Source organism: Balaenoptera acutorostrata, chromosome X (genome assembly GCF_949987535.1).
Source record: "Balaenoptera acutorostrata chromosome X, mBalAcu1.1, whole genome shotgun sequence".
Lineage (NCBI taxonomy): Eukaryota > Metazoa > Chordata > Mammalia > Artiodactyla > Balaenopteridae > Balaenoptera > Balaenoptera acutorostrata.
This window is the reverse complement of record NC_080085.1, coordinates 40,635,351-40,659,033: the sequence shown is the minus strand read 5'-3', so window position 1 is coordinate 40,659,033 and position 23,683 is coordinate 40,635,351. Positions and strand designations below refer to the sequence as shown.

General features: G+C 36.5%; 1 long non-coding RNA gene across 1 annotated transcript; it reads left to right on the top strand.

Moving 5' to 3' along the window:
- Window positions 1-2,469: 2,469 nt before the first annotated feature.
- On the top strand, window positions 2,470-21,817 carry LOC130706538 (uncharacterized). The gene is made up of 3 exons (XR_009006758.1): window positions 2,470-2,554; window positions 3,528-3,631; window positions 21,158-21,817. It is a non-coding gene; the product is annotated as an uncharacterized LOC130706538 (long non-coding RNA).
- The last annotated feature ends 1,866 nt before the right edge of the window (window positions 21,818-23,683 follow it).

Below are 23,683 nucleotides of genomic sequence, written 5' to 3'. Positions count from 1 at the left end.
TTTTTGGAAGACAGTTTGGCAGTTTCTTACAAAACTAAATCTAATATTCTCATATGATCAGTAATCTAACAACTAAGTGCTTACCCAAATAATTTGAAAACATGTTACACAAAAACTTGCATTCAAATGCTTATAGCATCTTTATTCATAATTGCCAATCCTGGAAGCAACTGAGATGTCTTTCAATAGATGAATGAATAAACAAATGATGGCACATTTATATTATGAAATTTTATTCAGTGATAAAATGAAATAAATTATCAAGCCACAAAAAGACATGGGTGAATCTTAAGTGCAAATTACTAAGTGAAAGAAGCCTGTCTGAAAAGGCTACACATTGTGTGATTCTGATTATATGATGTTTTGGAAGAGGAAAAGCTATAAAGACAGTAAACCGATCAGTGGTTGCTAGAAGCTTGGGGTGTGAGGGGAGGGTTGTATAGGTGAAACACAGGAGATTGTTTAATTCAGTAAATCTATTTTGTGTAATATTGTAATGGTGAATATAAGACATTTAAGTATTTGTCAAATCCCATAGAACTTAAAATACAAAGAGTGAACCTTAATGTATGTAAATTTAAAAAAATCATTTAGAAAGTTGGAGGATTCCAGAGTGGAATGCCGAATGTGACAAAATAGTCTAACTGTATTACAAATGTATAAAACAACCTCACTGAAGGGGATGGGGGAATAAGGTGCTAACCTAAGTAATTTTGGAAATGAGTGGAGTTGTAAGAATAAAGGCAAAAGGAACTATACATAAGTACTGCTCTAGCTGATAAAGTTTTTCCCCATGGGCATATGGGGTAATAAACAGCTATACGTACATGTACACATGTATACTGTAATAAACAACTAAGTAAATGGATAATGGATAGTGGGTGCCAGGTTTCTCACTGTTGGAGCAGGAGATTACAGATAGGCAAGAGGAAGAGGCTAGAATGAGTTGTTGATATCCATATGAACTCATGATTAGCTTAATAGAGATATACATAACTACATATAGGAACGTTTGTAGGTATATGTATATACATGGGTTTGTATACACACATATGTCTTTTTGCTCCATCAACTGAGAGGGCCTACAAGCAATGAAACCCCAATATCTAGTACCCAGATCTTGGTTTCTAATATTGTTCTCCAATAAAAGGAACCAAGGCCCCTTGGAGAAATGGCAGATTTTAGGAGGGAGACAAGAAATATACAAGATGAGTCTGGAGCATCTCATAGTGCCAGAAAGTAAGGAAATACAAACAAATAAATAATGATTGGCATATGTCAAAGGGATACAGGAACCAGCTGACTGAAGTAATTATTGATAACCAAAGCTGGGGCAATTTGAGAAAAAAAATAAAGTAGTATTGGATTATAACCCAAAGAATAAAATAAATATTCCTAAGTCCACACTGATAGAAATAAATGAATAAATAAATGGGGGAAAATAGACAAACTTCCTGTACAGAATTCCAAATAGTTTATATAGACACTGCCTTTCAAGGAGGTGGAGCTTAACTCTTCAACCCTTGAGTATGGTCTGTACCTAGTGACTTGCTTTCAAAGAGTATAGTATAGAGGGAGTAGCTGTACAGTGGAGAAACCTGACAAACATTACCTCAGCCAGATGATCAAGGTTAACATCAACAGTGATAGGTCATGTTGATGGTATGGACCCTTGATATGACGTGATGAGAATGGCACTTCACCTCTGTGATCTTCCTGCCCAAATCCCATAACCCCAGTCTAATCATGAGAAAAACATCAGACAAACCCCAATCGATGGACATTCTACAAAATATTTGACCAGTACTCCTCAAAACTGTCAAAGAGCATCAAAAACAAGGAAAGTCTAAGAAATTGTCACAGCCAAGAGGGGTGTAAGGAGACCCAATAATTAAATGTAATATTGTGTCCTGGATAGATCCTAGAACAAGAAAAGGACACTAGTGGAAAGCTAAGATAATCTGAATAAAGTATGAACTTTAGTTAAAATAATATATAATATATTGATTCATTAATTGTGACAAATGCACTATTCTAATGTAAGATACTAATCATAGGAGAAACTGGATTTGAGGGGTATGGGAACTCTCTGTACTATTTTTACGATAATTCTGTAAATCTGAAACTATTAAAAAATAAAAAGTTTATTTTAAAAAAGTATATTGATCCTATCTATTCCCCTAGCAGTTTTTTTTTTTTCATTTTTTACTATCCTTGAGAATTATCAAAACAATCCAAAGCTTCTACAACTCTTCTCCTGTTGCCTGCCAATGGTAGGCAAAGAGAAACAGGAATCCCATTGGGGAATGTCATTTTCTCTGAATCAAGACAATTGTTAGGATGGTGCTGGCAATGGCGTTTGCGTCATAAATGTTTGACTTTGTGCATGATGTATCTTAGTCTTCCAAGACCTCTTTCTTTGATAGCAGGAGGCTGAAATTCTTACATATCTTATTATTCATAAATCCCCAGAGCTGAGGGCTCCTGGCTATTCCTCACAGACATTTCTCGGAAAGAAGGATGGATGAGCTAGAGAAAGATTTCATTCTCTTGAGTAAGTACTGATTGTTATAATGCTAAGCATCTTAGACATACTTAGCTGTGGATTATGGATTAAAATTACCCTGCTTTATTTTTCTAGCAGGCACAGTGTTACTAATAAGGTTCACAAAGTTTGAGTTTTTTTCTTAGGAAGTAAAAGGAACACGGAGCTCATTAACTAGTTAGATCTTTTAGACAATAGTGCTCAGAGGAAGGAAATGTGAGAGAGCAGTAGGGATTGGGGGAGGCGTTTACAATTTACAGCTCAATGAGATGCAAAAATATTCATTGTTAATAGCTTCTGCTGGGAGTTCAGCAACCCCAAAAAGAAAAGGAGTATTGACTCGTTGGTCTATAGAGGCCACTTGCCTGCTTCTTCAATTGTTTTGAAGGAGCCAGTAAGTGCCCCATGAATCCAGCCTGGCACCTGCATGGCGATATCTTGGGTGAGCTATGTTAAATAGAACATGAAAGCGGTCAAACTCACACATTGTTTTCTAAAAGTTACGTGCAATGGGTAAATGAAATGAAAGGGAAATCTGAGTAAAAGAAGAAAATTGTGAAGACTTTATTTTACCCATTGTACACAACTTTTAGAAAACAATGTGTGAGTTTGACCACTTCTCTACCTTTTTCCTTCCTAACATCTACCATCAGCATCACAAATGTTCTAAACTTACCGGGAAGTTGGAAGCTTCCTTAATGTGGCACAAAATAATGAAGTAACTGTGTATTATGTGGTCCTGGGAGAGTGCTCTTTTACTGCCCTACTGCTGGATGATGCTCTTCTCCTCTACAAAGGCCACTGGGGCTGCCCTTAGAAGGTGCACATTAAGTCAGGGTTAGTGTCAGAATGATAATAACAAACACGCATAGCATTTACTATGTGCCAGGCTCTCTTCTGAGCGTTTTTCATAGATTACCTCATTGTAATCGAGTCCATTACTCGATAAGGTACATGTAGTTTTATTTCTCCCATTGTTTAGATGAGGAAACTGAAGCACAAAGGCTGTTTTTGAGATTTTTACTGGTTGATGCCTCACCTGTGCTGCACAAGCCCCCATAAGCCTTGGATTTGTCCTTAAGGAAGGTAATTTCGTTTGTTTACGGTGTTTGCCTCACTCTCCACTGCTTCTTTTCCTAAAGCTGGCATTTCTGACCTGAGAAACCTTGGTATGCCTGTCTCCCGAAATCCTTTCCCTTTCCATGTAAAGATGGATGGGGTCCTTTTTGGTATCAGCCGCTCTGGCATTTCCTCCCATCTGCGCATACCTACATACTTCTTGCGCTCAAAGCTGCCTGCACCTCAATCTTTGCCCTCAGCACCTCTTGCCTTAGCTCTCCTGACAGACCTGCTTTGCCTTCACCCTCTCTCCATCTGTTTCCGGGTGACCCGCATCACCACAGAACTGCAAATCTTTGGAACTGATTTCATTTAGCACAGTAGGTTCCCTTTTCCCTTTCTGGTCTTCCCACTTATAAGGGGGAAGTCTTTTTTATGTCTTTATCTTATTTCTTTCTGGCCTATAAGACCTTGACATTCAGCCTCTGCAGCCAGTTCCTAACTGTGCTGAAACATCACTTAAATTGTCTCTATCTATTGATTACTTTTCTTCCTATTTAGGGATTCTGCACTGTATTTCTGTTTAGGCTCACTAACACATTTGGGTAACACAGAACCAAAGGAGCCCAAATTACGGACATTATGTAATGTGATAAATATGGCTACATTGGCAATCATATTACAATATATAAATGTAACAAAATAACAGCTGTACACCTTAAACTTACACGTTAACACATCAAATTTATTCAATAAAAATAATAAGAATGTGCTACTAAAGTGCTCCTTTTGTTGCATTATAAATCTTAAACATAAGCATATTCTAACCTAGTATATATTAACAAAAAAATATGTTCTGACAGCACATACTGTGTTCAGAAACTTTACTGCTCTTGGAAGAAGTAATACAGGAGACACGAAGATGTATTTAACAATATCAGTAGGGACTATATTCATAGTGAAGTAAAATAAATCATAAGTGGTGCATAGATAACTCAATACCAATTAATACTGTGTAAAGTGTTGTGGAAAATATAAAATATTGGATTGGTCCTGAGTGGTGAGAGGCACAAAATCACCCTGGCATGAAATTCCTTTAACCGAGAACAGTTATTTTTCATTCTATTGTACATGAAGGATAAAATATTTACTTGAGAATGCTGTTTGCAATCAGCTAACTAATTAAGGGTTGTAAATAATTTCCTGTTTTGATAGCAGGAAGGGGTTTTTAACAAGGAGAAGACATGAAGAACAAAAATGTATATACTGAATATTCAGAGTTACTGAGAAGGAGGTAAGGGAGTCACCGAGAGGGAAGAAAGGGAGAAGAAAACTCGCTCAGACTTTTCAATGTTACCTATGGTTGTCCTGATTCTGCTGAATCACTGAAGCAACTACCCTTCCTGAAATTCTTGCTGTGTGCTAAATGTTGTTGTTACTTATATTTTCTCTAACCTAACAGCAAGCCTATATTGTAGGTGAGACAATGTCCAAAGTTAAGTAACATGTCCAGGGACACAAAGCTAGCACGTGGCAGAGCTGGGGTTAGATCTCAGGCCCAGCTCACTCCCACACCCTCTTCTCTTTCCTGTTCAGCAGAGCTGCTTGTGTGCACTATTCATCAGCACACCCACGCTGCAGAGGAGGGGATGCTGCTGACATGTGGCTGTGTATGCGTGTGTAATTTCTATGATTTATGAAGATGGATTTTTTTATTGAAAAAAGCATTTATTTCATAAAAGTAATGCATGTTTGAGATTTAAAAATCAGAAACATGCAAACAAACAGAAAACAAGGAAATGTAAACTCTTCCACAAACCCTTCTAACATAGAGCCAGCCAATCTTGGCATCATCCTATCTATTCTTATAGCCTGTAAGCATATATAAATCAAAAGGCACAGGCATTTGTAAGGCTTTATTTAAGCACTGCCATATTGCCAGAAACATTGTTTTAGCATAGTATACAATATTAAAATGAAACTTCATTATTGGGAATTTGCTAATTGAAGTATCATGGAATCATGGTCAAGCTTCTGTGACATCTCTGAAATTTCCTTCTAGAGAAACCTCTAAGATTTTATCATATAAATTTTTTTTTTGCTTAAATAACAAATAGTTAGAATTTATAATGAAGGAAAGCACCACTTTTACAATAGTGTCAATGACATTGAAAAAGCATAGGAGTATATTTACCAAGAAATATCAAAAACATGTGAAGAATAATTTAAATCACTTTTGAAGTACACCCAAGAAATGAATGGAAAAGCAACCCATGTTCTTGCATGGGAAGACTCAATTTGCAAAAGCTGTAAATTCTAAGTTTATTCATAAATTCAATGTGATAGCAATATGAATTGCAGTAGATATTATTTACTTGTTTAATTTTGATGATGTGGGTAGGAATAAGACAAAATCACTCTAAAACTCATACAGAAAAGTAAATAAGAATAATGGGGAAAATTTAGAAATGGGGTAAAGTAGGGAAGACCATCTCTACCAATCAGAAAAACATTTTATGAGCCCTCAACAATGTGATATTAGTGCATAAATATTAAGGCAAATAATTGAAACAGAAGAGAAAATACAGAAGTAGACTGAAATACATACAATAATTTAATTTATGATATAGGTGGCCTCTCAGATCAGTGCTGAAAAGACAAACATTCGATATATTGTTTTGGAAAAACTAGGTAACTATCTGGAAAATAATAACTTTGGATCTATACCTCACAGCATCTGCCAGGATAAATTCCAAGTAGATCAAAAATGTAAATCAAACCCTATAAGTGCTGGAACAAAACATGGAGAAATTACTTGATTACCTCAGAGTAGGGAGGTTCTTTTAAATTTCAAAATTCGGAAACTATAACATTAAAAATGGATAAATTTGACTACCTAAAAAATAAGTTTCTGCTTAAAAAATCATCAAGTCGAAAGACATGGAAAAACTAAAAAAAAAAGTGCAATTTATAATACAAACAGCTCATACAGCTCAATATCAAAAAAACAAACAACCCAATCAAAAAATGAGCAGAAGACCTAAATAGACATTTCTCCAAAGAAGACATACAGATGGCCAACAGGCACATGAAAAGCTGCTCAGCATTGCTAATTATTAGAGAAATGCAAATCGAAACTACAATGAGTTACCATCTCACACCAGTCAGAATGGATATCATCAAAAAGTCCACAAATAACAAATGCTGGAGAGCGTGTGGAGAAAAGGGAACACTCCTCCACCATTGGTGGGAATGCAAATTGGTGCAGCCACTATGGAGAACAGTATGGAGGTTCCTTAAAAAACTAAAAATAGAACTACCATATGATCCAGCAATCCTACTCCTGGGCATATATCCAGAAAAAGACAAAAACTTTAATTCAAAAAGATACATCCATCCCAATGTCCATAGCAGCACTATTTACAATAGCCAAGACATGGAAGCAACCTAAATGTCCATCAACCAATGAATGGATAAAGAAGAGGTAGTATATATATATATACATATATATATATATATGTATATATACACAATGGAATATTACTTGGCCATAAAAAAGAAAGAAATAATGCTACTTGCAACAACATGGATGGACCTAGAGGTTATCATACTAAGTGGAGTAAGTCAGACAGAGAAAGACAAATAGCATATAATATCACTTGTATGTAGAATCTAAAAAAAATGATTCAAATGAACTTATTTACAAAACAGAAATAGACTCACAGATACAGAAAACAAACTTATGGTTACCAAAGGGAGGGTAGAATAAATTAGGAGTTGGGATTAACAGATACACACTACTATATATAAAATAAACAAGGACTTACTGTACAGTACAGGGAACTATATTCAATATCTTGTAATAACCTATAATGGAAAAGAATCTGAAAAAGAATATATATACACATATATATGTATATATATATATAAATAACTGAATGACTTTGCTGTACACCTGAAACTAACACAACATTGTAAATCAACTATACTTCAATTAAAAAGTGCAATTTATGCCACAAACAAAGGATTAATTCATTTTAATTGTTCATGTTAATTCCTGAAACAGCCCCTACTCCACTGAAGATCAGGTATATAAAGCAAATATAGAAGCACCAAAGAAAAATTGGGGGCCATTTAGGAAAGCAAAGTAACATATAATTAGACAATCTTTTGGCAGACAAACCCAGTATTTCATCCAAATAAAGAAAGCATATTAACCAAACAAACAACTTTGAAGAGCACTTAACAGGGACACAAAATAGCCTCACTCTTTCTATGAACATTTAAATATTTCAGTTCTAAATAACCCTGTTCCCACTGTGGTTGTGGCTTTCCTTTATCCTGGCTCTCTCACCTAGAATTATGGTAAACATGAAAGCCCTTTGGACATGCTCAGAGTTGGCTAAAATTCTAGGCTGCAATTTATTCTTGTGGACAGAGCCTGAAACTGACCATACATCACCACTCGACTGCTTTAAGACCCCTTTTTTGTACCTCAAGTAGTCTTGGAAGTTTGGAAGTGACCTGTGTGAACCTGGAGCTAGGTTTAGGCTGGTCTATGGGCAGTAACAGCCACAGCCTCCCCAGGGGACCCCTGGCCTTCACACTGCCGCAGCCTGGTTAAGTTTCCCCAAATCATTTCAAAAATAGTCATGGAGCAGGAATGCTTACCTGGTCCCAAGTGATAAAGGACCACTGGTTTCAGGCTATGCTCTGAAAAACCTTACCACAGCTAGGATTATAAGTCATTTCAGCTGCCAATTGAAGAAAATTCCATTAAATTGTGTTCACCAGAATATATACATATTATTTGACTTATTATCATTTGCTTTGCTTTTCAGTACACTTAAAATCATTTGCCAAAGAATGTACAGCTCTTGTCTAAATATATTTTGGTTAAATTTATAGTTAAATTGACACTAATTCAACAAGCATTAAAGGTTTTAGTTTTTGGATGTATTCTGTGTATGAAAGTAACCCTTAATTGACAAGAAAGAAAGAATCAGGAAGGGAGGGAGGGAAGGAAGGAAAAAATGAAAACATGAGAAAACACATATAACCAATGATGCATTTAGCACAAACAAGAGGATTTTCCAATAAACTACCACAGTAAACTTGCTTCTGCCTCTAGCAAAATCTATTGATCAAATCTTTGGTTTGTCACTGTTGGTTTGGAAATCAAGTGCAAGTGTGTTACTGCTTCCAGCCTAGGCTGAAAGGGATATTCAAAGCACTACTGCTCAGTCCTGTAAGCTATAGATAGGAGTAACTGCTGGGACACAGTGTCAAGAGCGCTGTCCTTCTGGGCATCTGGGAACATTTAATTTTCTATCCAAAGACATATCTAAGAATTCATCCATGTTTATTTACCCTAATGGTGATTTTTAATGTGTGTATTTTAAGAGATACAAAAGATGGGGACAAAACAGGGTAGGTGGCAAAGTAAGGCCCTGGTAATTTCAGTCTCCTGGACAGCTCCCTATCCCCCTTGGGAGTTTCAAGAGTTCTCATGAGATTCCCCCATTACTTTCATTCTTTTCCTCAATCAATACATGAGATTAGATGCTTCAGGAATGTGAAGATGCAAATAACCAAGGACAAAAGACATTGTTAGCTCCCTAGGGAACTGCATTCCACCTATGATTACAGCCTATAAATAGACAAATAAAACTGGTTCAGCTCCTTATGGGAAAGAAAAATTTTGATCAAGAGACCTGAAATTCCAAATTACAGTTAACCATTCATTGTACCTACTCAAAAATTCATTTATTCACTTAGTTATTCTTAGATTTATTCATTCATTCATTTGATAAATATAAAGAGAGCATCAACAATGTGCCAGCCATAGCACTATATTCTTAGATTCAAAGATAAACCAGTAGGTAAAGCCTTCTTAGATATGATATAATATGAAATAATGGCTGAAAACTTCCCAAGCTTAGCAAAAGACACAAAGAAGTTGAGCAAAGCCCAAAGAGACTTGAAAGCAGCCAGAGAAAATGATGCATTACCTGTACAGAAACACCAATTCAAATGACAGGAGATTTCTCATCTGAAACCATGGAGGCCAGAAAGAACTGTTGAAAGAAAGGAACTATCAACCATGAATTCTGTATCTGGCAAAATGATCCTTAAGAATGAAGGAAAAATTAAACACATCTCAGATAAAAGAGAATTAAAAGAATTTGTTGCTAGAAGGCCATTTTAAAAAGTTGACTAAAGGAAATTCTTCAAACAGAAATGATTAAAAAAAAAAAAAGACGCTTGGAGCATCAGGAACAGAAGAGCAAGACTATGGGTAATATAATAGAATATGCTTTCCCTCATGAGTTTTATAACTCATGTTTGATGATTAAAACAAAAATTATAGCACCATATGATACTCAAGACAACAATATTTTAAAGTAGTGAAGGTAAATTTACCTAAATTGAAGTGAGGTTTCCACACTTCACTCAAAGTGGTGAAATGTTGATACAAGTAGACTGTTATAAGTCACATATGTATTGTAATGCTCAGAGTAATCACTACAAAAACTTCAAAGAGAGATACATCCAAAGCTACTATAAATAAATCAAGATTGAATCCTAAAAACTACTCAAGTAACCCATAAAAAAACAAAACAAACAGAGGAAAAAGACCCTGTGGAAATAAATTAAAAACAGGTAACAAAATGGCAAACTTAATTAAGCACTAACATATCTATAATTACTTTACATATAAATCATATAAATATACCTATCAAAGAACAGAGATGGGCAGAGGGCATTTAAAAAACACAACCCAACTGTATGCTATTTTCAAGAAGCTTACTTCAAATTCAGTGACACAGGTAGGTCGAAAGTAAAAGAATACGAAAAGATAAACCATGCAAACATTAATGTGAAAAAGCAGAAGTGGCTATATTAATACCTGATAAAATGACTTCCAATAAAAATTCTAGAGAAAAAGAATGACATTATATGATGATAAAAGGATCAATCCACCAGGAAGATATAACAAATCTAAATGTGTATGCACCCAACAAGAGAGTTTTAAAATACATAAAGTAAAAAGTGATAAAGCTGAAAAGAGAAATAGATAAATCCACAATTATAGTTGGAGACTTCATCACCTCTATCTCAATAACTAATAGAACAATTAAACAGAAAATCATCAAGGATATAGAAGAACTTAACATCTCTATCAACCAACAGAATCTAGTGGACATTTATAGAACACTACACCCAACAACAGCGGAAAAAACATTCTTTTAAAGTGCCCATGGAATATATACCAAGATAGACCACATCCTGGGTCATAAAACAAACATCAACAAATTTAAAAGAATTGAAATCATAGCAGAGTATTTTCTCTGACCATGGTGGAATTAAACTAGAATTACCAGAAAGATAAAGGAAATATCTCCAAAGACTTAGAAATTAAATAACACACTTCTGAATAATCCATGGGCCAAAGGGAAAATGGGAAAATATATTGAACTGAATGAAAATTAAAATACTGCATGTCAAAATTTGGGAGGCACAGCTAAAGCAGTGGAGAGGGAAATTTAGAGCACTAAATGCTTACATTAGAAAACAAGAAAAGTCTTAAATCAATAGTCTAAGCTCCCATCTCAAGAACCTAAAAAAAGAACAGGAACATAATCCCAAAGCAAGCAGAGGAAAGGAAATATTAAAGATAAGAGCAGAAATCAACAAAATTGAGAACAGAAGAATAGAGAAAATTAACAACACAAAGAGCTGATTCTTCAAAACAGTCACTAAAATGGACAAACATCTAACAAGACTTACAAAGAAAAAAGAGAGAAGACACTAATTACCAGTATCAGGAATGAAATAAGGGATATACCTGTAGATGCTGTAGACATCAAAAGGATACTATGGGAATATTACAAACAATTTTGCAGGCACAAGTTTGACAACTTATATGAAATGGACCAATTCCTTGAAAAACACAAACCATCACAACCAACCCATATGAAATAGAAAATTTGAATAACTAAATATAAAATAACTAAATAAAATTTGAATAACCTATAACTACTTAGGAAATTGGATCTGCAATTTTTAAATTTCCATAAAATAAATGTCCAAGCCCAGATGCTTTCACTGGAGAATTCTACCAAATATTTAAAGGAGAATTAACATAAATTCTACACAGCCTCTTCTAGAAAATAAAAGAGAGAGAATACTTCCAATTCATTTTATGAAGCTAGTATTACCATGATATCAAAATTAGAAAATGACTAAAAATAAGAAAACTACAGAGCAATATCTCTCATGAATATAGATACAAAGATTCTCAACACAATATTAGCAAGTAGATTCAGCAATATATAAAAAGAATTATAGTGTGATCAAGTGGAGTTTATCTCAGGTATGCGAAGCTAGCTCAATATTCAAATAACAAGGTGATTAATCAACAGGATATAGAAGAAAAATCATATGTTTATATCAATTGATATAGAAAAAGCATTTGAAAAAATTCACCACACATTCATGATAAAAATTCTCAGAAAAATAAGAATAGAGGGAACTTGGTAAAAAGCATCTGCAAAATAACCTACAGTTATCATTATACCTAATGGTGAAAGATTGAATACATTCCTCCTAAGATCAGGAATAAGGTGAGGATATCAGCTAACACCACTGTTATTTAACGTAGTGCTGGAGGTTCTAGCTAGTTCAGTAAGGCAAGAAAAGGAAATAAAAGTCATATGAATCATAAAGGAAGAAAGAAAATGGTTTCTATTTGCAGATTGCATGATTATCTATGTAGAAATTCTCAAGGAATCTACAAAAAAGCAAAACTCCTAGAACTAATAAGTGAGTTCAGCAAGATTTCAGGACACAGGGTAAATATATAAAAATCAATTTTCCCTCTATATACTACCGATGAATACATGACCACTGAAATTTTAAAAATATAATATCATTTACAAAACCAGATAAAAAAGAAAAAAATAATATCATTTACCATTGCTCAAAAAAATTAAATACTTAGGTGTGACTCTAACCAAAAAGATGCACAGCATTTATATGCTGAAAAATACAAAATGCTGATGAAAGAAGTCATAGAAGACCTAAATAAATGGAGAGTCATGTCTTGTTCATGAATTTGAAGATTTAACATAGTAAAGATGTCAATTCTCCCCAAACTGATATACAGGTTCAGTACAATTTCTATCAAATCCCAGCCAGATTCTTTTTCTAGATACAGACAAGATTTTTCTATGTGGAAGTGCAAAGAAACCAGAATGGTTAAAACAATTTTGAAAAAGAAGAATAAAATGGGAAGAAACAGTCTACCTAATTTCAAGACTCACTATATAGCTACAGTAATCAAGACTGTGTGCTATCATTGGCAGAGGGATGAACACACAGAAAAATAGAATAGAATACAGACTCTTGAAATCAACCCACACAAATATGTCCAACTGACTTTTGACAAAGGTGCAAAAGTAATTCAGTGGAGAAATGATAGCCTTTTCAATAAATTGTGCTGAAGCAATTGGACACCCATAGGCAAAAAAATAAACCTTGACCTAAGTCTTACACCATATACAAAAATTAACTCAAAATTGATCACAGATTTAAATGTAAAATGTAAAACTGCAAGAGTTTTAGAACAAAACATAGGAGACAATCTTCAGAATCTGGGGCTAGGCAAAGAGTTTTTAGACTTGTTACCAAAAGAATGATCCACAAAAGGAAAAATTGATAAACTGGACTTCAACAAAATTAAAAAGTTTCCCTTGCAAAAGACCCTGTTAAAAGGATGACAGACAACTAGAAGAAAATATGTGCAAACTACATATCCAGTAGAGGACCTGTATCATAAATATATAATGAACTCTCAAAACTCAACAGAAAAAAAAATTCAATTAAAAAATGGGCAAAAGACATGACCAGACATTTCACCAAAGAGGATATATAGGTAGCCATTTAATAAGCACATGAAAAGACATTCAATACCATTGGCCATCAAAGAAATGAAAATTAAAACCACAGTGAGATAACCCTACACCCATCAAAATGGCTAAAATAAACAATAGTGACAACATCAAATACTGATGATGATGTGGAGAAACTGGATCATTCAAACATTGCGAATGGAAATGTAAAATTGTACAGTCCTGCTGAAAATACTTTGGCAGTTTTCTTTTTTTAACTAAACATGTAATTACAATACTTCCTGGAATTTGCAGTCTTGGGCATTTATCCCAGAGAAATAACAACTTATATTCACACAAAAACCTGTACACAAACGTTCATAGTAGCTTTATTTATCTGCCCATATGTTCTTCAACAGGTGAATAGCTAAAGAAACTGTGGTAGATCCATACCATGGAATGCTACTTAGCAAGAAAAAGGAAAGAACTATTGATACACACAACTACTTTGAGGAATCTCCAGGAAACTATGCTACATAGGTTGCATACTGTATGATTCCAATTATATAACTTTTTGAAATGACAACATTTTAGAAATTAAGGAGAGATTAGCAATTGCCAGAAGTTAGAGACAAGGAGGGAGGGGCAAGAGTGGGTGTAGTTATAAAAGTGCAACTTGAGAGATCTTTGAGTGTTGGAAATGTTAAATACCTTGACTGTGGTGGTGGATATATGAAACCACATGGCTGATACAATTGTTTAAGAAGTAATACATAGACACAAACATGCACACACATACATACAAACACAAATGAATACAAGTGAAACTGGAGAAATATGAATAAGATGATTGCATTGTACCAATGTCAATATCCTGGTTGTGATATTCTATTATAGTTTTGCAAAGTATCACCATTGGATGAAACTGGGTCAGGTGCACAAGGGAATTCTATTTTTTTTTCACAACTGTATGCGAATCTACAAATATTTCAATAAAAATTTTAAATAAAAGTAATATGGATCTCAACTTTATTTTTGGATACATTTTATTGTTTTTTTTCTCTTGAACTTGATGTGGACCTAGACTACCAATTAGGATACAAAGTAAATGTGAATTGAATATGTTTTATAACAAAATTTTTTCATTTAATTTTTATTTTATATTGGGGTATAGTTGATTTACAATGTGTTAGTTTTAGGTGTACAGCAAAGTGATTTGGCTATACATATACATATATCCATTTTTTTTTTTTTTTTTTTTTTGGCTGCGCTGGGTCTTCGTTTCTGTGTGAGGGCTTTCTCCAGTTGCGGCGAGCGGGGGCCACTCTTCATCGCGGTGCGCAGGCCTCTCACTATCGCGGCCTCTCTTGTTGCGGAGCATAGGCTCCAGACGCGCAGGCTCAGCAGTTGTGGCTCACGGGCCCAGTCGCTACGCGGCATGTGGGATCTTCCCAGACCAGGGCTCGAACCCATTTCCCCTGCTCTGGCAGGCAGACTCTCAACCACCGCGCCACCAGGGAAGCCCCATATATCCATTCTTTTTCAGATTCTTTTCCCATATAGGTTATTACAGAATATTGAGTAGAGTTCCCTGTGCTATACAGTAGATCCTTGTTGATTATCTATTTTATGTATAACAACTTTGTTTTTTAAATATATAGAAAAAACAAGAGGATTATTCAATGATCTGCTAACAATGATTGTTTTGGGGTTGTGGAATTATGGATGATTATTTCTTCTTTATACTATTCTGAACTTTCCAAATATTCATGATGAACATATAAAGATGATACTGTCAGAAAAATGAACTATTTCATCTGAGCATCAATGTAACAATGTTCTTTAGAAATATACAAAGAGAAAGATTGAAGCTAGGGAGACAAATAAATTTTAGTAATACTAACATTTCAGCAAAGATGGAAAGGAGAGAATATTGGACTTCCAATATCATTTCTGCCAACCTTTCTTGGTTTCTCAGTTTCTAAAGACACCTTCTATACTGAGTAGAAGGCACAATTCACTAGGTCATAAAGTTAAAAGGTCTAGTTATAAAACAACATGACTGATGGACCTACACGTCTGAAAGTTATTCTTGTTTGAAGTAGAGGAGAAGAAACTAAAGACATAGAGCCTACGTGTGTTAATTAAGAGAGAGGGGGAGTGGTGGAGTGGAGTTTGAAAAGTAAGACCAACAACCCAGGTGAAAGGTAGTGAGAAACTGATATGTGTAAGATAGTGGTTGTAAGAAATGGACAGGAATGAACAGTCACAGGACATATTAAGGAATAGGAATTTGACTGTATCAGTTGGGGACTTTAATGCAGAGAGTTGATTACACAAATGAGAGAGGAGCTGGGAGCCAAACAGAGCACGGTGAGGAACTACAGAGATTGTCAACAGTAAGAAGCTCCCACCACTCCTCAACCAGAGGGCAATAGATGAAGCCACGTTACTGAAGCTCAGGGGCCAGGATTACACAGAGGAAGTTGGAAATACAGTAGCTTGTCTGGCAAGAACTGAAGCCACAGATGTAGCCACAGCTGGAAAATCTGCCTACATCAGAGAGAAAGGGTATAAACACCCTAGCTTCTTTCTCATTCCCACCCTCCAATCTCCTACCAATGTCAAGTCCAGTTGCGAGCCAGATGACTTGAGAGTCTGGATAATGTAACCCACAGAAGTCAACTCCCTAGGATACAGAGCAGAGCTGGGGAAAGGCAAGAAACAGATGTGGGGGCAAACAGACAAAGGACTAACATAGTCAGTCTTCTTAGCTACTCAGCATCCATTCTCACCTCATAGCCACATTTAACAAATTCATGCTTCTGCCAGACATGAGACAACTACCCATGATACAAGTCACAGCTCTCTCCAACAAGGGGAGGAAGAAAGTTTCATTAGTCATTTTTCTATCTTAAGTCCAAGCCTTCTTGGAATTATGGAATCACTCTTGTAAATACTAGATGTAGTTCCTTGGAGTCTGTTGACCTGTAAGTTTAAAAGCCAAGTGCTTATTATCAACATTCCTCATACAAAATAGTAGGGAGAGAGAAATGAAATGAAAAGGGACATTGTTGTTTAATACAGACATAATGAAGTACACCTCGCTGCTGCAATTCTTGTTCCTGTAACTGGGCATGTGGCCATAGTTGATATTTATCACTTTATTCTTCTACCTCATGTTTTGTTATTCTTGCCCTCTCAGCCAGCACATTGACTGGTTGGAGTAGTTTTCCCAGTTGGGCAATCCAATCCTTCATTCCTTTTCAGGATCTTTCTTTCTGAATCCTTGGTGCTCCTATACTTAAATTAGGTTGCTGGAGACTTTGATTGGCTTTTACTATCAGACACAGAAGTACTAAAAGATGTTCCCATGAATCTTCTGGGTTTCAGACATAGTCCTCCCAACCCCCATTGTATAGCAGCAAGCCAATTGCCCATCGTTAATCATGATCAATCACATCAGCCAATATAATTACCCTTTCTCTGATTGTTGGTTCAGTGGTATGAGGAGCTCCAAATGCCAGGTGACAGTCTCAACTTCTAGTTTATATTGACACTGACTGGAAGCATTTTTTCCTTTGGAACCAAGACTTCTATACCCATAGAGCTAAATGCTGTGGACAGGAAGCAAAAGTTCTGTGAGGTGACTATTAGATATAATAGTGAAAAAGGTCATTACCACTTCTTCCTCTTAATTCCTGGACCCATGTATTCTATGTAAGGGAGAAACATACCATATATGTTGGTCACTGGTTCAAAGAATATGCCACATCCTGAGGGAGAACATCCCAACACCACAGAATGTGACCTCCCAGTTGTTACCATAACTGCATCTTAATTAAGACATTCTACTATTTTATCAGTCTGGCAGCTCCTGAGTGATGGGGTACAAGCCAAGATCAGGAAATTGTAGTGGCATGATTTATTACTGTACTTTCCCTGCAGTGAAATATATCCCTTAGACAGAAGCATTGTTGCATGTGATAACATGATGGTGAATTAGGCATTCCATAAGCCCATAGATGGTAATGTTGAGAAGGCAAACCTATACTCATAATAGTAAGAACAAACTGTGGCCCCTCTATGATAAGAAAGGGTCAGATGTAATCAACTTGCCATCAGGTAGCTGGCTGGTTCCCCACAGAGAATGATGCTAAATTGGGAGCTCAGTGGTGCCAAATTAGTCCTTGATTTGGTGGGCCAGGACTCAGCAGTAGCAGTGGCAGATCAGCTTTGGCAAAAAAAAGTCCCCATTATTGAGTCTTGCTAATCTCTAACACCAGGGCCCCTCATCAAATAAAAACTCAATCAGAAGCTGGTTGATATAAAAGCCTGACAGATGCAAACTGCAGGGCATCAATCCTCCTGAGTAGAGCAGGGGAATGACAGGGAGCGATTCTGAAGGAAAATAGGCCTGGCTTACTGAAGAGAGAATGTGGTTTCCCAGTTTTCTACTGTAGGTGACTGGGCAGACACTAATTCACTGGGCTGAGGATACAGGAGTTTGGGATTGTGTTGTGTTTAAGGTGCCTAAGGGAAATCATTGTAAAGCTGCCAAGGATGCAACCTGAAGTTCAGGAGAGAAGTCTGTGATAGAGATATATAACCAGGAGTCAACAGAACGTGAAAAGTCTTTGAAATCATGGGCGTAAGTGAGTTCACTCAGGGTTAGTGTAGGATGATCGGAGAAGAGGACCAGAGACAAAGCTTAGACACCACCAACACTCAAGTGACTGGCCATGGAAAAGAAGGCTGTGAGGAAGAAGTCAGAGTGGTGTCTCAGAAACTAAGGGAGAGGGCTTCCCTGGTGGTGCAGTGCCTAGGAATCTGCCTGCAATGCAGGGGACATGGGTTTGAGCCCTGGTCCGGGAGGATCCCACATGCTGCAGAGCAACGAAGCCTGTGCGCCACAACTACTGAGCCCACAAGCTACAACTTCTGAGCCCACGCACCACATCTACTGAAGCCCACGTGCCTAGAGCCTGTGCTCCGCAACAAGAGGAGCCACCGTGATGAGAAGCCTGCGCACCGCAACGCAGAGTAGCCCCCGCTCGCCGCAACTAGAGAAAGCCCGCGCGCAGCAATGAAGACCCAATGCAGCCAAAAATAAATTAATTAAATAAATTTTAAAAATAAAATAAAGGTATCATTATTAAAAAAGAAAGAAAGAAAGAAAGAAACTAAGGGAGAAAGAACCACCCAGAAAAAAGGGAGTTATCAAAAAGGTCTAACTCACCTGAGAGGTCAAGTAAGATAAGGCTGGAAAGATCCAAGAAAATGGATCAATAGGAGCTTGATGGCTCAAATTGGAAATGGAGGACTCCTTAGCCAAATCCTTCATTTTACTTTCTTTCTTTATTTCTCAGAACATTTGTCCTGAAAGTTTGATCAGTTTGAGGGAAAATAATTTCCAATCCAAAGTTTAAGTGTTCATGTCTGAGCAAGAAAAGTGATGTGCTTTGTGGGGAGTCTGGGCAGGGCATGTGACAGGGAGAGAAGGGCATAGGAGGCAAAGATTGCTCTCACCATTCTCTCTGCTGTGTACTGGAGAATGGAAAAGGCTAAACAAGCAAGTGATTACTTGTTGCTTCTGGAAGCTGTAAGAATTGTGATCCTGCTGATCTGGGGACAATTTTCTTTTTAGAGATATTATGTGAAAAGTATTTATTCCTTTTTATTGAAGAGTTAATATAGTAACAAATATTTTTTAGATCTGTTAAAATAACATTTAAAACCCTCAAACCTACCATCCTGCCATTAATTATTAAATAGTTTCTTTCATAAGTATACTTTTACATGGTTGTAATCATACCATGTGATTTTTTTTCCAAATTAGAGTCACAAAGTTAAAATAAAAGTTTAGAATTTTACAACGTCCCCTTGAGATCCTTAGAACTAGGAAATCTTGCCTTTGAAAACTGGGAAGTGTGTTGAATTCTTAGAGTCCTGAGAAATCTGGAAGAGACTTTAGAGGTTATCTTATCCAACCCCTCATTTCAGAGATGACTAAATTGAGGCCCAGAGAAGTAGAGTGGATTTATTTAAGGTCAGGAAATAATACATGGCAAGACCTTCTCTAGAACCCTGGGCTTTGGAGTCCAGTTTCTAGCATGCTTGCCACCATCACACCTCTGTCTCTAGCAGTAGGATTGCTTAGCATAATTGTGATTAGGGTGCCATGCATTGTATGTACACTTCATCCAGGAGACTGCAAATACAGCAATAGCCTGCAGCTCCTACCATCAGGAGATAGTCCATTTATCCACTTTTTGAATCTGTGACTTGCTTTGACCACAGACTGTAATGGAAATGATATTGTATCAGATACAGATATTGTCAACCTAGGTCTTAAGAAATCTTGCAGCTTCTGCTTTCATACTCTTAGAACTCTGAGACCACCAGGTGTAGAACCCAGGGCTAGCCTGATGAATGATGAGAGACAAGATATCTGAGTGAGACTGTCTTAGGTCATCCAGCCTTTAGCCAACCTGCCAGCAGAGATTAGTGGACCAGAAAAACTGCCCAACCAACCCACAGAATCATGAGTGAAAAGATTGATTGCTTTAAGGCACTAAGTGTTGGTATTTTTTTAACACTGCAAAAGCTCATGGATGCCTACATTTCTTTATTGTGCTGATAACCCTCTCCATTAGAATAAATCATACTTCATATCTTATGGTTTCTTGAATCAAGAGACTAGGAAGTGTATTTTTTTCTGGTCTTAATTTTTGTTTTATTATTTTCTTTTAGATGTTTAAGCTTTAAAAAGAAATTTATAAAACAAATTTTTGGACATGTGAGTCTATGTACAGCTTTTTGCAGGCCATCTGCTTTGAAAAAACCGTTGGTAGAGCCCTTTATTTTTACCAACAATCTCCACTTCTCCTGCCCACATCTCAAGGCATTCAACATCAATCTATACATATGGATCAAGGTGATACTAAAGTGGTGGTGGGGCAGGTGAGGAGGCAGCTCCACTGTAAATTAGGAAACAGCAGTGACTTTTTTTCTTAGTTTGATTCCAGCCTGGGGCTTTCTAAATAAACATGGCAGAAGCATCTCCCCAAGTGACGCAATGAGGAAAATGAAGTAGAATGAATATATTCCTGATCTGCAGCATGGCAGATGAACAGGCTGAAAACTCCTACTCCCATCAAAGGCTCTAGGGATTTATTACTCATAGCTTTTCATTTCCATGGAATCTTGAATTTGATACACACTAACTCTTAACAAAAATGCACTTATAGAAAATGTCCATATTTGCCTGATTAGGTACTGACGTCACATAGACTTTCAACATGCAGTGATTCAATCTTGTGACCAAGTTTGATATTTACTTTGATGAGATTGCATCAAGCACTGCTGCCTGGGCTCTGAAACACAGCAAAACACTGAGCTGGACAATTTTTGACTGTTGCCATTACATGCCTATACTATCTCTCAGAAAAGAGAGTGTGGAGGGGATTATTGTCTTTTATAGGTTTAGTCCCTGTAATTACATCCTGGTCAGTTGAGATCTTTTCTTTTTATCGTTTAAATACACTTCAAAGATAAGTCAAAATTCTTTAGACCATAAAGTTTGCAGCCAGCTGTTTCGCCTTCTTTATTGGCTTCTGGGGCCACTTATGTTACTTTTTCTCTTCTTTTTCTCCATCAGATTCCTCTAACAAGAGATAAGCAACAAAAATAGTCATACGCAATGACACAGAATCTAACAATAATCATCAACTAAAGAGCACTCTTGTCACAGTCAAACTCTGAGCAGAAAGACAAAAGACAAGAAGAAATCTTAATAATCAACAAGTATTCATCTTTTAGCAACCATCATTTATTCAACAGAAGTTTACTGAGCACCAATCCTGTGCCAGACAAGATGCAAGACTCTAAAAGTTCCGAAGTGAACAGGAAAAATCCTGATCTCACCCTTAGGGAATAGTCAAGAGTCCTGGCCTCAGCCTGATTTCTATATTTCTTCTAGTTTCATCTTTTATCTCAGTTATAGGTCTGTACCAAGAGAAAAATTGCCTAGTAATGTGGTTTCTTTACAAGTAATAATAATAATAATAGCTAATACCTTTATAGTGCTTACTATGTGCCAAAAAGTATTCTATGCATTTTCATACATTAACTGATTTAATCTTGAACAATCTTTTGAGGTACCATTATGATTCCTCTTTTTTACAAATGAGGAAACTGAGGCAGAGAGAGGTTAAGTAATTTACACAGATTCAAACTATTCACTACACTGTTCTTACTAGGGCAGAACACTGTAGAGAGTTGTTATTTTTTAGCAACAAGGATTAAAGAAAATGTGATGTTGTTGACCCTAAGTTAATTAATAAATTTGAATGTCAAAGTATCCCCTTCTCTAAGCATTCAGCCTAATTGAGACTTAATAATCTAATATGAATGTTTTCCACCAAACAGGTGCACTTAAAAACCACATCCAAAGGAAAATAAATTGTAGAGAGTGTTGACTTTTCTTAAAAAGTGCTGCTGATTTATAACTAGCCTGTCCAATCAGGCTTTCAGCCCGTAAGTTAGTACATCTGCTTCTATATTGAAATGGAATATCAGGTCCCACATATTCCCAGAGGAAACCAGGGAAATTTGGCGAAGTGTTTACTAGAATTTCCTTGTAGGTGCCTTCTTCCAAAGATATGAAGATCCTCTATCTAGAGTTTTCTGAAAAGACCCAGTGTCAATGATAGTAAATCATTGATAGTAAACCATTGTCAGAGCATATATCAGATGAACCTTTATGTCTTGTCTCTTGTACATATGTATGTGTACCTGAATCATGTGGGTAGGCACTCTGAAGAATGTTTTGCCTAAACTTACTCTGGTCTCCTGGAGATAACCGCTAGCCTACATCTGATACCTGGGGCACAGAACATTCTGAACAATAGGCAACAACTGCTTATTTTAACAGGCAAACTAGCACAATGACAACCCCTGTTTGCCCCCAAAGACACATGAGTAAGTATCTTCCAAAATTAAAGATAACCTTTAAAAATAGCAATGATGATGTTGGCAATGATTGTAGTAAATGAAATTTGTTTAGCTCTTATAATATGCTGAGTTCCATGCTAAATGCTTTATAGCAGTTAAAGTCTCTTTAAATCTTGCAATAATCCTCATTCCAAAGGAATTTTAAATGACCACTGTGGCAAAGTTTTCAAACTTATATGTGTAGAAATTAGCTGGGAAGCTTATTAAAAATGTAGCTTCCCAAGCCCCACTCTGGAACATATGATTCAGTAGATATGAGGAGTAGTTCAAACACCCTTTAATAAAAATAATGCAAAACTGGTTAAAATGACTGCTGTCAATCAATCCAGTTAAATAAAATTGCTATAGATTATGTCCTCCCAAAATTCATGTTAAATCCTAACCCCCAAAGTGATGGTATTTGGAGGTGGGGCCTTTGGGAGGTGATTAGGTCATGAGGTTGGAGCCCTCATGAATGGGATTTGTGCCCTTATAAGAGAGCCCACAGAGCTCCCTTGTCCTTTCTGCCATGTGAAGACACAATAAGACAACCATGAACCAGGAAGTGAGCTCTCACCGTACACCGAATCTGTTGGTACCTTGATCTTGGACTTCCTACCCTCCAGAACTGTGAAAAATAAATTCCTACTGTTTATAAGCCACCCAGTCTATGGTATTCTGTTACAGCTGCCCAAAAGGACTAAGAAAAAAATTTGCTGAGCTTCTACTCAGTCCACACAGAAATGAACAAAATAAGAATCCTTGTTGCTCATCATCTTATAAAAAGAATGACAGTATTGAACATATCCTTCCCCAAGGCAAAAATGTTTCTGTTGATTGTGAGACAAATTTGGGGGAAAGCAAGTAAAATTAACAAGAAAGGAAGGAGAGGGAGAGGAGTGTAAAAAGCAGGGGGATATTCTGGTTATCTATTGCTTCACACCAAACCACTTTGAGATTTAAAAGAACAGTGATCAATTATTTTGCTTATGAATCTGAAATTTGGGAAGGGCTCATTGGGGGCAATTTGTCTTTGCTCCATGTAGTGCCACCTATGGTGGCTTTACTTGAGCTGAGCTCAGCTGGGTTGAGCATCTACTTCCAAGATGGCTCACTCATATAGCTGGCAAGTTGGTACTGGTTATTGGTTCTTCTCCATGTTGGACTATTCCATACAGTGGCTTGGGCTTCC